Here is an 11,502-nt window from a genome sequence, read left to right as displayed (position 1 = left end):
CCCCCATTCATGCTTTCTTTCTCTCTCTCTCTCTCTCTCTCTCTCTCTCTCTCTCTCTCAAAAATAAATATTAAAAAAAGTTTTTTAAAAATTCTTATGTTCTCAAACATTCCAGAGAGACTGTAGCTCTTCTCAATTTGTTCCTTGGCTTAGAGCTGCCCGATGATATAATGCATCCATGAGAAAGTATGCCCACCTTGTGAATCAGCTCATCATATATATTTTTTTTTTTTGGTCACCATTGATCATTTGGACTATTAACAACTTCATATGAATCCAGAAAAGTATTTTAAAGAAAGGAGTCTTATTTGTTAAAAGAAAGGTCAAACATGAGGAAGGGGGCAGTGAAAAGGTAAGTAAGTTGAGAGCGTCTCTAATGAAAGATGAACGGTGGTCTTGAGTCCCCGTGTGGCAGGAGAGGCCAGAACTGAGTTCACATCCCTGCTCTGTGACTTTGAGCAGATACTTGGCCTCTCTGAGTCCCCAGTCCCCTCTGCTGTGAAAACAGAGACAAATGCCCATCCCAGGAGGCTGTTCAATGAGGTCACTTCGGAACGCCTGAAAGGTAGTGAATCCTCGACGATGGTAGTTTCTTTTCTCTTCTGAAAACAGCAGCTGGCCTGGGTTTTCTTGATCGCCTTAGGAAGTCTCGGGGGGAACTTCCGGATGATCCCGAAAACCAGAGAAATGGCGCGATTGACAAAAACCAACAGGCAAAACAGAACAACAGAGTTGAGAGACAGAGCGACTCAGTAAAGCTTCTTCTATCTGTACAACTTCACGCTTTGCCGAAGGGCTCCCCTAACTGCAGTTTGATTTGGGCCTCACACTCGCTCGCTCTAGGAGACCTTGATGGGGCAAATACCACCCGGTCCACGTGAAGCACGAGGAAACTAGTGGAAAGAAATTAGATATGATCGCTCATGGCCCTTCGGCGTCCGGTCTAGCGCATTTCTCCCACGGTGCTTTCTCAGCATCACGGTGCTTCTAGAATAATGACCATAACGACGTCGCCTGCGTGTGCACACGTAGGGCCCTTTTCAGCGCGCACACCTCCCGTGGGGCGTCTCCCCTAGCTCTCGCGACAGGGATTTCTGGGCTTTTCACCCATGAAGAGCCCAGCGCTTGCCCAGTCCAAGCAGTCAGCTCAACATCACACGGCTAATCCAGAGGCTGAGCTTGGGCCTCCTGCTACGTCCAGGGCTCCTGTGCTGGAGGACTTTCATCGCACTCAAGGTACCGAGGGCAGTGGGGAGGTGGATGTGTGTCTAGGGTGAGAGCAGGCCGCGCGTTCTCTGGCCCCGGTGGAGTGCCACGCCCCGGCGGCCCCGGCCCCGGCGGTCACAGCGACGGGCACAGCCAGCTCCCTGCCCAGGTCATTTCGTGTGATCCGCGGCGGCGGTGTGATTTGTTGACGGCTTTTCTTCCCCGCTGGGACAGCATGGAAATAATCAGATGAATAATGAGCCTGTGAAGACGGATGCCGTCTGAGCCAGCTCCCACAGAAGGGAATCCTACGCCGGGATTCCCGCCTCGAGCAGCACAGGACGATGGATGTTTCCGCAGAAGGCTGGCCCTCGTTTGCTCCGTTGGCAGCCGATTGTTCCTCTCCACGGACGGCAGAGAGGCTTCGGATTTAATAGTGCTGGCAGCTCTGTGTTCCAGGAGCGGGGAGGAGATGAGCGCTGGTGGGCTCGTTCTGGGGACAGAAGGCCGCCTCTGACCCTGAGTCGGCTGTCAGGCGGGCCAGCCACCCTCCGCGGAAGGTTTTCCCACGCAGAGGTGGCCACCCTACCTGGTGACGAGCCACGGTGCGCCCGTGCTGCTTTCCTCACCTATTGCTGGATCACAAACTCGAGGCTTCACACCAAGTTGTTCTGCACCTTACCATTCCATGGGCCAGGTTTCTGTTCCACGTCGCGTTGGCTGGGGTGGCCCGACTGGGGCTGGAGGATCCACCGTGGCCTCGCTCACGCGTCCGGGAGCGTGGTGTTGGCGGTCGGCGGGGTGCCTCAGTTTCCCTCCACACGGCCCCCCTCCGGCAGCGCAGCCCGGACTCGTTTACGCGGCAGCTGGGTTCCAGGAACAACAGTGAAACGGTAAGTCCGCCGAGGCTTGGGCCCCGAAGTCCCAGAAGGTCAGTTGATCGAAGCAAGACGATACATGGAGCCAGCTCAGATTCCGGGGTGGAAGCAGATGACATGAGAGGAGCGGCAAAGTCGCTGCAAAGGAGGGGGGACCCAGGGACACGATTCACTGGGGGCCACCGGGAGGCGCCTCTGAGACGGAGTTTAATGAGTGAGCAGGGTAGGGATCCAGGGGTGCCCGTGGGATGAACACCAGTGGCAGGGACGGGAAGGAAACAAAAGCGGGGAGAGGGAGACCCTGCAGTCAGGTCCACAGGGCGCCTGAGCCTATGCCACAGGAGCAGCGAAGCTAGAATGGCCCGTCACAGCTATCCTAAGGTGATCCAAGATGCCAAGATTTCATACGGCTCACGTCACAGGTAGGGGGCACCACAGGGAGGGGCCTGACCTTGGGCGGGGCAGTTCCTGAAGGGGCTGACCCTGAAGGTTGCCTGCCCGGGGCTCCTGGCAGCTGGGAGCAGACCCTGCGGGGAGCGGGGATCTGGGAAGCCAAGCCAATATTCTGCCACGCTTGCCTGCCCCAAGAATCTATTTCTCTCCGGGGCACCTGAGCGGCTCAGTCGGTCAAGTGTCCAACCCTTGATCGCGGCCCAGGTCATGATCTCACGGTTCGTGAGATCGAGCCCTGCATGGGGCTCTGTGCTGACAGTGTGGAGCCTGCTTGGGATTCTCTCTCTCTCTCCCCCTCTCCCCCTGCCCCTTCCCTGCTTGCACACGCTCTCTCTCTCTCTCTCAAAATTAATAATAATAAATTTAAAAAATTTTAAATCTTTAAACAAATTGTATTTTCCTCCCAAGCTCCCATCTCCTTGCACTCCCCATGCCACCACCCCTCCCCAAGACAAAGCAAAATGCCCTGACACCTCCCTCTCCTGGTTTGCCTCCTCAGTGCCCCCCTCCCCACCAGCCCAGGCTTTCCCTCCTGCCCCGCCCCAGGACAGCTTCCTGACCGGGTTTCCTCCCTTCTGCCCTACCCCTTTCACAACTAGCTTTGCCCCCCTGACTCTCCCTTCCCCGCTCCCCATCCCTCCCTTCACTTTCTCCCTGGCCCTGGGGAGCTTCGTGCACGCTCCCGCCTCTGGGCTGCTGCACAAGCCGTTCCTTCTGTCCCGTGTACCTTTCTTCCCCACCTTTCCCATCTCCCTCTGCTCAGTCTTCAGCTGACCCCTGGCTCCGGCAGCCTCCCTGAGCCCCAAGCCCACCTCGTGTGGACAGGCGGCCTTCCTCCCCTTCCTGTGGCCCCTCTGCTCCCCTGCACTAGCTCATTGCACACAGGTACAGGTGCACCTGCTGACCTTGTCCGTCCTCTCCCGCTAGACGGTGAGCTCTGCGGGGAAACACCTGAGTTCTCTGCACCCCACGGGGCAGGCGCAGCACGGCACAGCGGCTCAGTCACATGTTCTCCGGACTGTGGATGGGGCAGCGAAAGGAAGAGAAAAGAGGGCTGCCCCGAGGTCCTGAGTTAGACAAGCCTCAGAAGACGAACGTCCTCCAGGGAGAAAAGACAGCTGTTCTGGAAAATGGGCCTGGCCTACAGACTGTGCCCAGCCACAGTGGGGAGAGGCTGGCAGTCACATTCATCTGTCACGGGCATCTCTAGTTGGCTCTTAGCAAGCCCAGGGAAAAGGCATTTCTCTCTCTCCTAGTTTCTGCCTGTCCTTTCAGAGAACTTGGAGTGACCTTGCTTGGGTGTTCACACACGATTGATCCCTGGGGCCCCGGAATTCTGGTAGGCTGAGCCCCGTCAGATGACCGCCCTGGTTTGGGGTGGGTGGACAGCGTGCCCCTCCTCAGATGCAAGGCTGAGCCAGGCGAGGGGAGCCCGGGGGACACCCCGCAGAAGCACCCTGCCTCAGGGCAGCATCCAGATCTCTACTCCCTCCTGGGCTTTTCCACACTGGCAGAGTCCTCCGCGTTTCTGTCTGTCTTCCTCCCACCCCAGAACAACGCTGCCACCCCGCAGTGCGAGAGAATTGCCCATTATTTCCTGAGCTCTCACTATGAGCCACACCTGTCTGGCCAGCTTCATGAAGATGATTGTCCTCGTGTTCCAGGTTAGCTAACTGAGGCTCGGAGAACTCAAGGGGCTTGTCCAAAGTGTTGGTGTATGGCAAATCAGGGATTTGAAATCCGGTCCTGACTCGTGTGGACCCCCGGGGACTTTGCGTGAGTCCCCGCAGGGCGACCTGGAAAAGTCAGAGCTCGTGCCTCGGAAAGCAGCCCAAACCGAAGGAGGCTGGGGGCTCTGGAACTAGAACACCAAGCTCCTGTTTCTGACTTCCGTGATTCACGCGGCCTTCTACAAACACGGGGCTGAAAGGGAACTTGCAGACTATCTTATTGAACTACCTCCGTTCGTATTTAATTTTATTTCATGGGCCCCGAGGGCTGCGGTTTTAAGTTCCGTCCATGCTTCTCCGGTGAACATCTGGTCTGTTGCTTTTAAGTGCTCCTAACAGTGCCTCCTCCCTGGTTTCCTGGCCCCCACTCTAGCGATGGACTTTCAGATCACAGCTCGCTCCATAAGCGAGCGCCCACGGTCATGGCTCTGTTTTTGAAAGTGAGGAAAAAATAAAGGGACGAGAAGTGGGGAGAGGCTGGCGGCCAGATTCATCCATCGTGGGCATCTCCAGTTAGCGCTTAGCAAGCCCCGGCGGGGCGAGAGGCATTTCCCTCTCTCCTAATGTCTGCCTGTCCCTTGAGGAAAGACCTCAGAGCCGCCTTGCTTAGGTGCTCACACCCGTGATTCATCCCCAGGGCTGGGGCTTCCTGCGTTGGATCCTGGGACCTTCCCCAGTTTGGGATGGGTGGAGCTGGGCTTTGCCTCCCTCCTGGGGACACAAGGAATGGGGGACACAAGAATGCTTCCTTCTTCCAAGATGAAAGGAAAACAGCAGGGGGTTTTGGCCAGGAAAAAGAGCAGGGGTCCGCGGAGGGACTCACAGTCACTCCCAGGCTGGGACACCAGGTGCTGGTCACAGAGGCGGAGCCCTTTCTGGGGGCGGGGGGCACGGTGGAACTTCCTCTGGGGGGCAGGGGTGAGTGCATGTGGTTCCATGCTGCCCATCCAGAGGGATGTGTTCCCTGCAGTGTGCTCCCCCACACGGGGCTCGGGAGCCCCAGATGCCTCTGTGCTCCCTCTGACGTGCTGAGCAGGGGGCAGCAGGGCCCCCTCGCTTACTAGACACCCCCTCCCCACCTTGGCGCAGCCCAGAGGACAGAGATGGCGAGCCTCGCCACATTTGCACAGAAGCAGGTGCAGGGGCGCCGAGAGTCTCCCGCCACGGGAGGGAGCGCCATTCTCCACCCCGCTAAGTGTGGAGTCCCATCCTGGCTGACAGTGTAATCTCTCAGAAAGTGCAGGAACGAGAAGGTGCCTCCGCGGACTTGGTTCTGGTCAACAAAGCAAGCCACAGCCACGGAGGACCGGGATGCAGTGCCTTAAAGGCCCCGCTCCCTCTCCTTCCGTGGGGCAGCTCGGGGTATGATCTCTGGGGGCCTCCCAGGGCTCCCCCCGGGGACTGAGCTTTCGTTGCCCAAGTGGACACTCACAGTGCACACTCGCATGGGAGCTCAGACACCCCGGAGCTTCTTTCCCTCTTGCCCCACCTCCCCACTCCCCTGCCCTTGTCTCCCAGATCACGCTCCAAAAAAAAAAAGAAAAAAAAAGACTTTCACTCACATCCTTCCTTCAGGGTCTCTGCGTGGAAGGGCTCCAACTCAGGTAACGTGATAACCAAGAAAGCAAATCTGGAAACCTGGAGGCCTAGGAGCAGGCTGGGTAATCTTACAGGCTTTGGAGTCAGGCAGTCTGTGTTTGAATTTGCCTCTACGAGTATATAAACATTTAATATTGAAATGAGTGCTATTTACAGACTTTAGGAAGTAGATTTCAGAACAGGCAGAGCTGGAAACCCTGGGAACGGGAAGGTAGCTCAAGTATGGGAGGCTTTTACAGATTCTGAGAAAAACACAAATAATCCGTTCCTCCAGAGGCAGCTCCAGATATACTGTGGCTCCCCAGGATGCTCTGGGGAGGGAAGGGGCAGGTGTTTAAAATGACCAAGAGGGGCGCCTGGGTGGCTCAGTCGGTTGAGCATCCGACTTCGGCTCAGGTCATGATCTCACGGTCCGTGAGCTCAAGCCCCGAGTCAGGCTCTGTGCTGACAGCTCGGAGCCTGGAGCCTGCTTTGGATTCTGTGTCTCCCTCTCTCTGACCCTCCTCCGCTTGCTCTCTCTCTCTCTCCCTCTCTCAAAGATGAACCTTAAAAAAAATTTTTTTTAAACAGCAAAGAGCAGGAGTAACCACAGCCAGGCAGAGAGCAAAAGAGTCCACCCCCAGCCCCGAAGGCTGGCATTGGAGGGCCAAGGCCCAGAATGCATGCGGCTCACTAATATCCCAAGGACGATAGAGAGGGTTTTGTTCAAGTATGTCCCGAATGAGCTGAAGGAGCAGGGAGGGACAAGCCTGTGCTTGTGGCGGAGTGTTCGTGAGTGACAGGGAGAAAGCAGAACTGCCTTTCCTATCAAGGCAAACGTTTTTGAACATAAAAGGTGAAGACAGAGTTAAGAGAAATTAACACTCAACTGAAGTCCTGGCAGGCGTTGGGGCTTCACAGGGTCCCTAGACTGGTAGACGCCGTGGTGAGGCTGGGCTGGGTTCCACGGCCGACCGACCAGCAGTGTCAGTGCCGAGACCCCTAGGAGTGGGCTGCTAGGTTCTGTCCTTCCTCCCAGCATGCTTTCCCAGAAGCGTCAGGAAGATTCCAAGCACGGCGTTTGCCTCTCCAAAGGCTCTAAAACAGCATTGAGAGAATGCTGCTTACATACAAGGTCTGGAGACCATGTATGGTGGTCACAGCTGGGCGGGGGGGTGGGCATTGGCATCTAGTGGGCAGAGGCCAGGGAGCCTTACCGCCCCACAATGTGCAGGACAGTCCCTTACAACAGAGAATTCTCTGTTCCAACACATCGGTCAGTAGGGCCAAGACTGAGAAACCCAGCTCTAAGTGGGTGACTGTTGAATGAATGAGGGAGCGGTTGAGCACCCACTATGTGCCGCGGGACTGCACGGATGCATAAAACACAGGCTGTCCCCTCCAGAGTTCATCCTCCAGAGACAGAGGCAGGTGGCCACCTTACCGTGTGAAATGTGCTCTAATGGGGGGGAGTGAGAACAGACATAAAAGAAACGCCAGCCCCGCCAAGCAAAGGCGCCATATGAGCTGGGCCATGAAGGATGGGTGGAAGCTTGTCCAGGACACAAGGCAGAGACAAAGGTTGAGCAGAGGCATTAAACACGCCTCCGTGCTGGGGACAGCAGGAGCTGGAGTGCGGGACTCTCGAGGAGGAACAACTGGAGGCGGGGGTGGGGGGCTCCAAATGCCATGGTCAGGCTCCTGGACAGAGTCATGCAGGCACAGGGTTCAGGAAAGGTGGTGATCAGATGACGTCATGATCAGATGGGGCTCTCTTTTTCTTAAATGTGTATTTATTTATTTTCAGATAGAGAGAGTGCAAGCAGGGGAGGGGCAGAGGGAAAGGGAGAGAGAAGCCCAAGCAGGCTCCGCACCGTCAGCACAGAGCCCGACGCAGGGCTCGATCTCACGAGCCGTGAGATCATGACCTGAGCGGAAATCGAGAGTCGGATGCTTAACCAACTGAGGCACCCAGGTGCCCCAGATTGATCTCTTTAAAATAAGAACGTATGTATTGCCTGTTTGGTTAAAAACAAAACCAAAAACAAAACTACTTCCTTCCTGTAAAGAATGAGTGTAACCTTAATCTTATTTATAAATCCAGCATGATGACCAAAACACAGGGGAATATATTGGAATCTTCTAGAGCACACCAAAACATTACCCCAACCATCCCATCAACCCCTCCCTTTGCCCTGTGTATGTGTCAGATTTAAGTGTGCAATTCACTAATTTTTAGTAAATTTACAGGATTGTGTAACGTTACCATAATCCAGTTTTGTAAGATTTTTTTTAAGTTTGTTTTTGAGAGAGAGAGAGAGAGAGAGAGAGAGAGAGAGAGAGAGAGAGAGACTGTGTGTGTGTGTGTGTGTGTGTGTGTGTGTGTGTGTGTGCAAGCAGGGGAAGGGGCAGAGAGAGAGGGAGAGAGATAGAGAATCCCAAACAGGCTCCACACTGTCTGCACAGAGCCTGACACGGGGTTCGAACCCACAAACTGCGACACCTGAGCCAAAATCAAGAGCTGGACGCTTAACTGACTGAGCCACCCAGGCAGCCTTACTGTAATCCGGTTTTAGAACATTTGTGGCCAACCCCCCAGCCCCAGGTAACCACTAATCTGATCTCTGTTGCTATTTATTCGCTGCTTCTAGACATTTCCTATAATGGCCATCTTACAATATGTGGTCTTTTACCTCCAGCTTCGTTCACTCAGCACTGTGCTCTGAGGTTCATCATGTGGGAGTATGACTCAGCAGTCTGTTCCTTTTTATCGCTCAATGATACTCAGGTCAGATGTCTACTTAAAAGACGGTGCTAACTGAATGAAAGATGGGCGGGAGGAGGGAAGCCCGGGGACGTACTAGGAGACCACGGTGGTTGTTCAGGCTGTAGACAAAGAAGGTCTGAGCCGGCAGAGTGGCAGCGGGCCGGAGAGAGGGAGGGACGAGGCGGGGGCGGGGGGCGGGACACAGGCCCTGGAGGCAGTTCACTTACACAGGGCTGTGTGGGGAAGGGGAGAAGCCTGGGGGCTAAGGAAGGGGTGGCAGGCAGATTCGGGGCTGGCTGAGGAGGTGGGGTATCCACAGGTCCATGTGGCCCTAAGGACCCTCTGGGGGCCTGCTGAGAGGCTGCTTCCTTAGCTTTGGGATGAAGACACTGAAAACATGTCTGTCAACCCTGCTGATGACACAGAGCCTTCGGGGACAGCAAATTGGGGATGTCAGAATTGAAGAAAATTCTTGGCAGGCTCAGATGATGAGCCATGGCAGAATCTGGGCAGCTCTTAGGACCTAAAAATGCCCGGGGACTGTGGTTTTCGGGACCCTTGTCAGTCCTCCTGGGCTGCTGCACCCAGAACAAGGGCAGTGAGTCAGTCCTTGTGAGAACAAGGACGGTGTCTACAGCGGTACAAGGAGGATCATGGGAAAACGGCCCCAGTAGCTTGCTCTGGGTTGTTGGAGCCTTCTTTTGTCAGCTTCCTAGGGGACCAGGAGCCCCTTTGCTCTAGCAAGATAGTCTGCGCCTGCCTGAAACTCCCACAGGTCCCCAAGGCCCCCAAGCGTAAGGTGACGGCTTTCCTGGACCACTCCTCTAGCGTCCCTCCACCTGACAAGCCTGGCGTGCCACTCCATGGGATGTTGGAAAGACGGAGACCTCATCCGTCTTCTTCCTGATCTTTACTGTGTGTTTCTCCCAGTAAAGTCTGTTCCTTATCGCTGACTGTGCGGTGTGCCGGAATTTGTCCCCAGCCCTGGGACACAACAGGTGGCCATCATGGTAGCAACAGCAGCACAAGAGTGACGGCCTCATCTTTGTCTCCAGCCACGCCAGCAGAGTGCCTGGCCCGTGCTAAGTGTTCGATAGACGGCGATGGACACGTGAATGCACGAGCCCCCTGGGTGAAGGACGCCTGCCTTGAAAGGGGGCAGTTCCGACCTCCAAGTAGCAAGCAGGGATCCCATCCCTCGAATCTGTTCATCGTGCCCTAATTCTTGGAAACTGGGACTTCTGGTAACATTTACTGTAATGTTTAATTATAGAAGTAGCACGTGATCTCCAAGGCAGATTTAGAAACTATAAGCAATGCTACCTTTTTGATTAATTTCTCTCTCTCAATATAGAACGTATGTTGAGAGTAGTCATCCGTTCATACATGTACTTCGTATCCACACACGTACGCCACGAATCTTCACTACGTAATTGGGTCAACAGCAGGATTTTCCGTTTCCACTTAAAAACGTTTTCCTGGGGCACCTGGGTGGCTCAGTCGGTTAGACTTCCGACTTCGGCTCAGGTCATGATCTCACGGTTTGTGGGTTCAAGCCCCGCGGCGGGCTCCGTGCTGACGGCTCAGAGCCCGGAGCCTGCTGCGGATTCTGTGTCTCCCTCTCTCTCTGCTCCTCCCCCATTCATGCTCTGTCTCTATCTCTCAAAAATAAATAAAGAGTTAAAAAAAAAAGTAATTAAAAAGATTTTTATGTGAGTAAAACTCTTTGGAAATACCTTTATAATCAGGGCAGCATCTTCCGTCACACGTAGGTTACGTGATTGACTTGTGCATTCCCGTCTCACTGTCCCTGTGGGTTGTTTCTGGGTCCGGGGATGGGCTTCGGTGGTCCCTGAGCCTGTGCTCCCCACGTGGGGCTCAGGAGCCCTGCTCCGGCCACGTGGTTCTCTCCTCTTTAACTGCCTGCTCTCAGTACCTGAAAACTCTCCTCTTCCGGTTACCTTGCCCAGAGTCTATGAGAGGCCTCACCCTCACCCTGCTCCCCACCACAGGGGCCATCTCGCTGGGTTCCTGTCTTCTCCCCGCCAGCTGGTTTCCAGAACTGCACACCTTCACAGTCCCGGAGGCCATGCTGGTGGTTCCTGGCTCTCTCCTGCCATCTCCTGCCCAGTTGCAACATGTCTGGCACCAGGCTTAACTCTCCTGGTGCTGGAACGAGCTGGGCCAGGACAGACCTGAGCCACCATGACGACATTTAACCTGTTCAATTGTGTGGGGCGCCTGGGTGGCTCAGTCGGCTGGGCATCCGACTTCAGCTCAGGTCATGATCTCGCGGTTCGTGAGTTCGAGCCCCACGACGGGCTCTGTGCTGACGGCTCAGAGCCTGGAGCCTGTTTCGGATTCTGTGTCTCCTCCTCTCTCTGCCCCTCCCATGCTTGTGCTCTGTCTCTCTTTGTCTCTCAATAACAAACATTAAAAAAAAAATTAAAAAAAAACCCAACATGTTTAATTGCGAAGTCCCATACTTAACTTTGTTCTCAGTTATCTGCATATTCACACCATGAGAGGCCTGATTTCATTGCATCTGAAAATGGTCCTAAAGGTTTTACTTGGTAATAAGCCCGGTAAGAATCAATAATGGAATGTGGCTGTCAAAAAAAAAAAAAAAGGCTAGGATGCCAGGGTGGCTCAGTTGATTAATCGTCCAGCTCCTGATTTCAGCTCAGGTCATGATCTCGTGGTCCATGAGTTCGAGCCCCACGTCAGGCTCTGCGCTGACAGCATGGAGCCTGCTTGAGATTCTCTCTCTCTCCCTCTCTCTCTGCCCCTCCCCTGCTTGTGCTCTTTCTCTCTCAAAATAAATAAACATTTAAAAAAATTAAAAAAAATAAGACTAAGCACGGAAAACCTTGCTTCTTCTGCAAAATTA

General features: G+C 54.6%; 1 long non-coding RNA gene across 2 annotated transcripts; it reads left to right on the top strand.

The window, feature by feature from the left end:
• Positions 1–351: 351 nt before the first annotated feature.
• Positions 352–4,738, top strand: LOC109500590. 2 transcript variants are annotated; one of them, XR_002158234.3, is made up of 3 exons: positions 377–1,236; positions 1,441–2,099; positions 3,465–4,738. It is a non-coding gene; the product is annotated as an uncharacterized LOC109500590 (long non-coding RNA). The 2 variants fall into 2 exon arrangements; XR_002158233.3 differs by having other exon boundaries at positions 352–2,099.
• Positions 4,739–11,502: the final 6,764 nt, after the last annotated feature.

The sequence above is a fragment of the Felis catus genome, chromosome B3 (assembly GCF_018350175.1).
Source record: "Felis catus isolate Fca126 chromosome B3, F.catus_Fca126_mat1.0, whole genome shotgun sequence".
Lineage (NCBI taxonomy): Eukaryota > Metazoa > Chordata > Mammalia > Carnivora > Felidae > Felis > Felis catus.
Note: the sequence above shows the minus strand (reverse complement) of the source record. Positions and strands in the feature narration are given on the sequence as shown.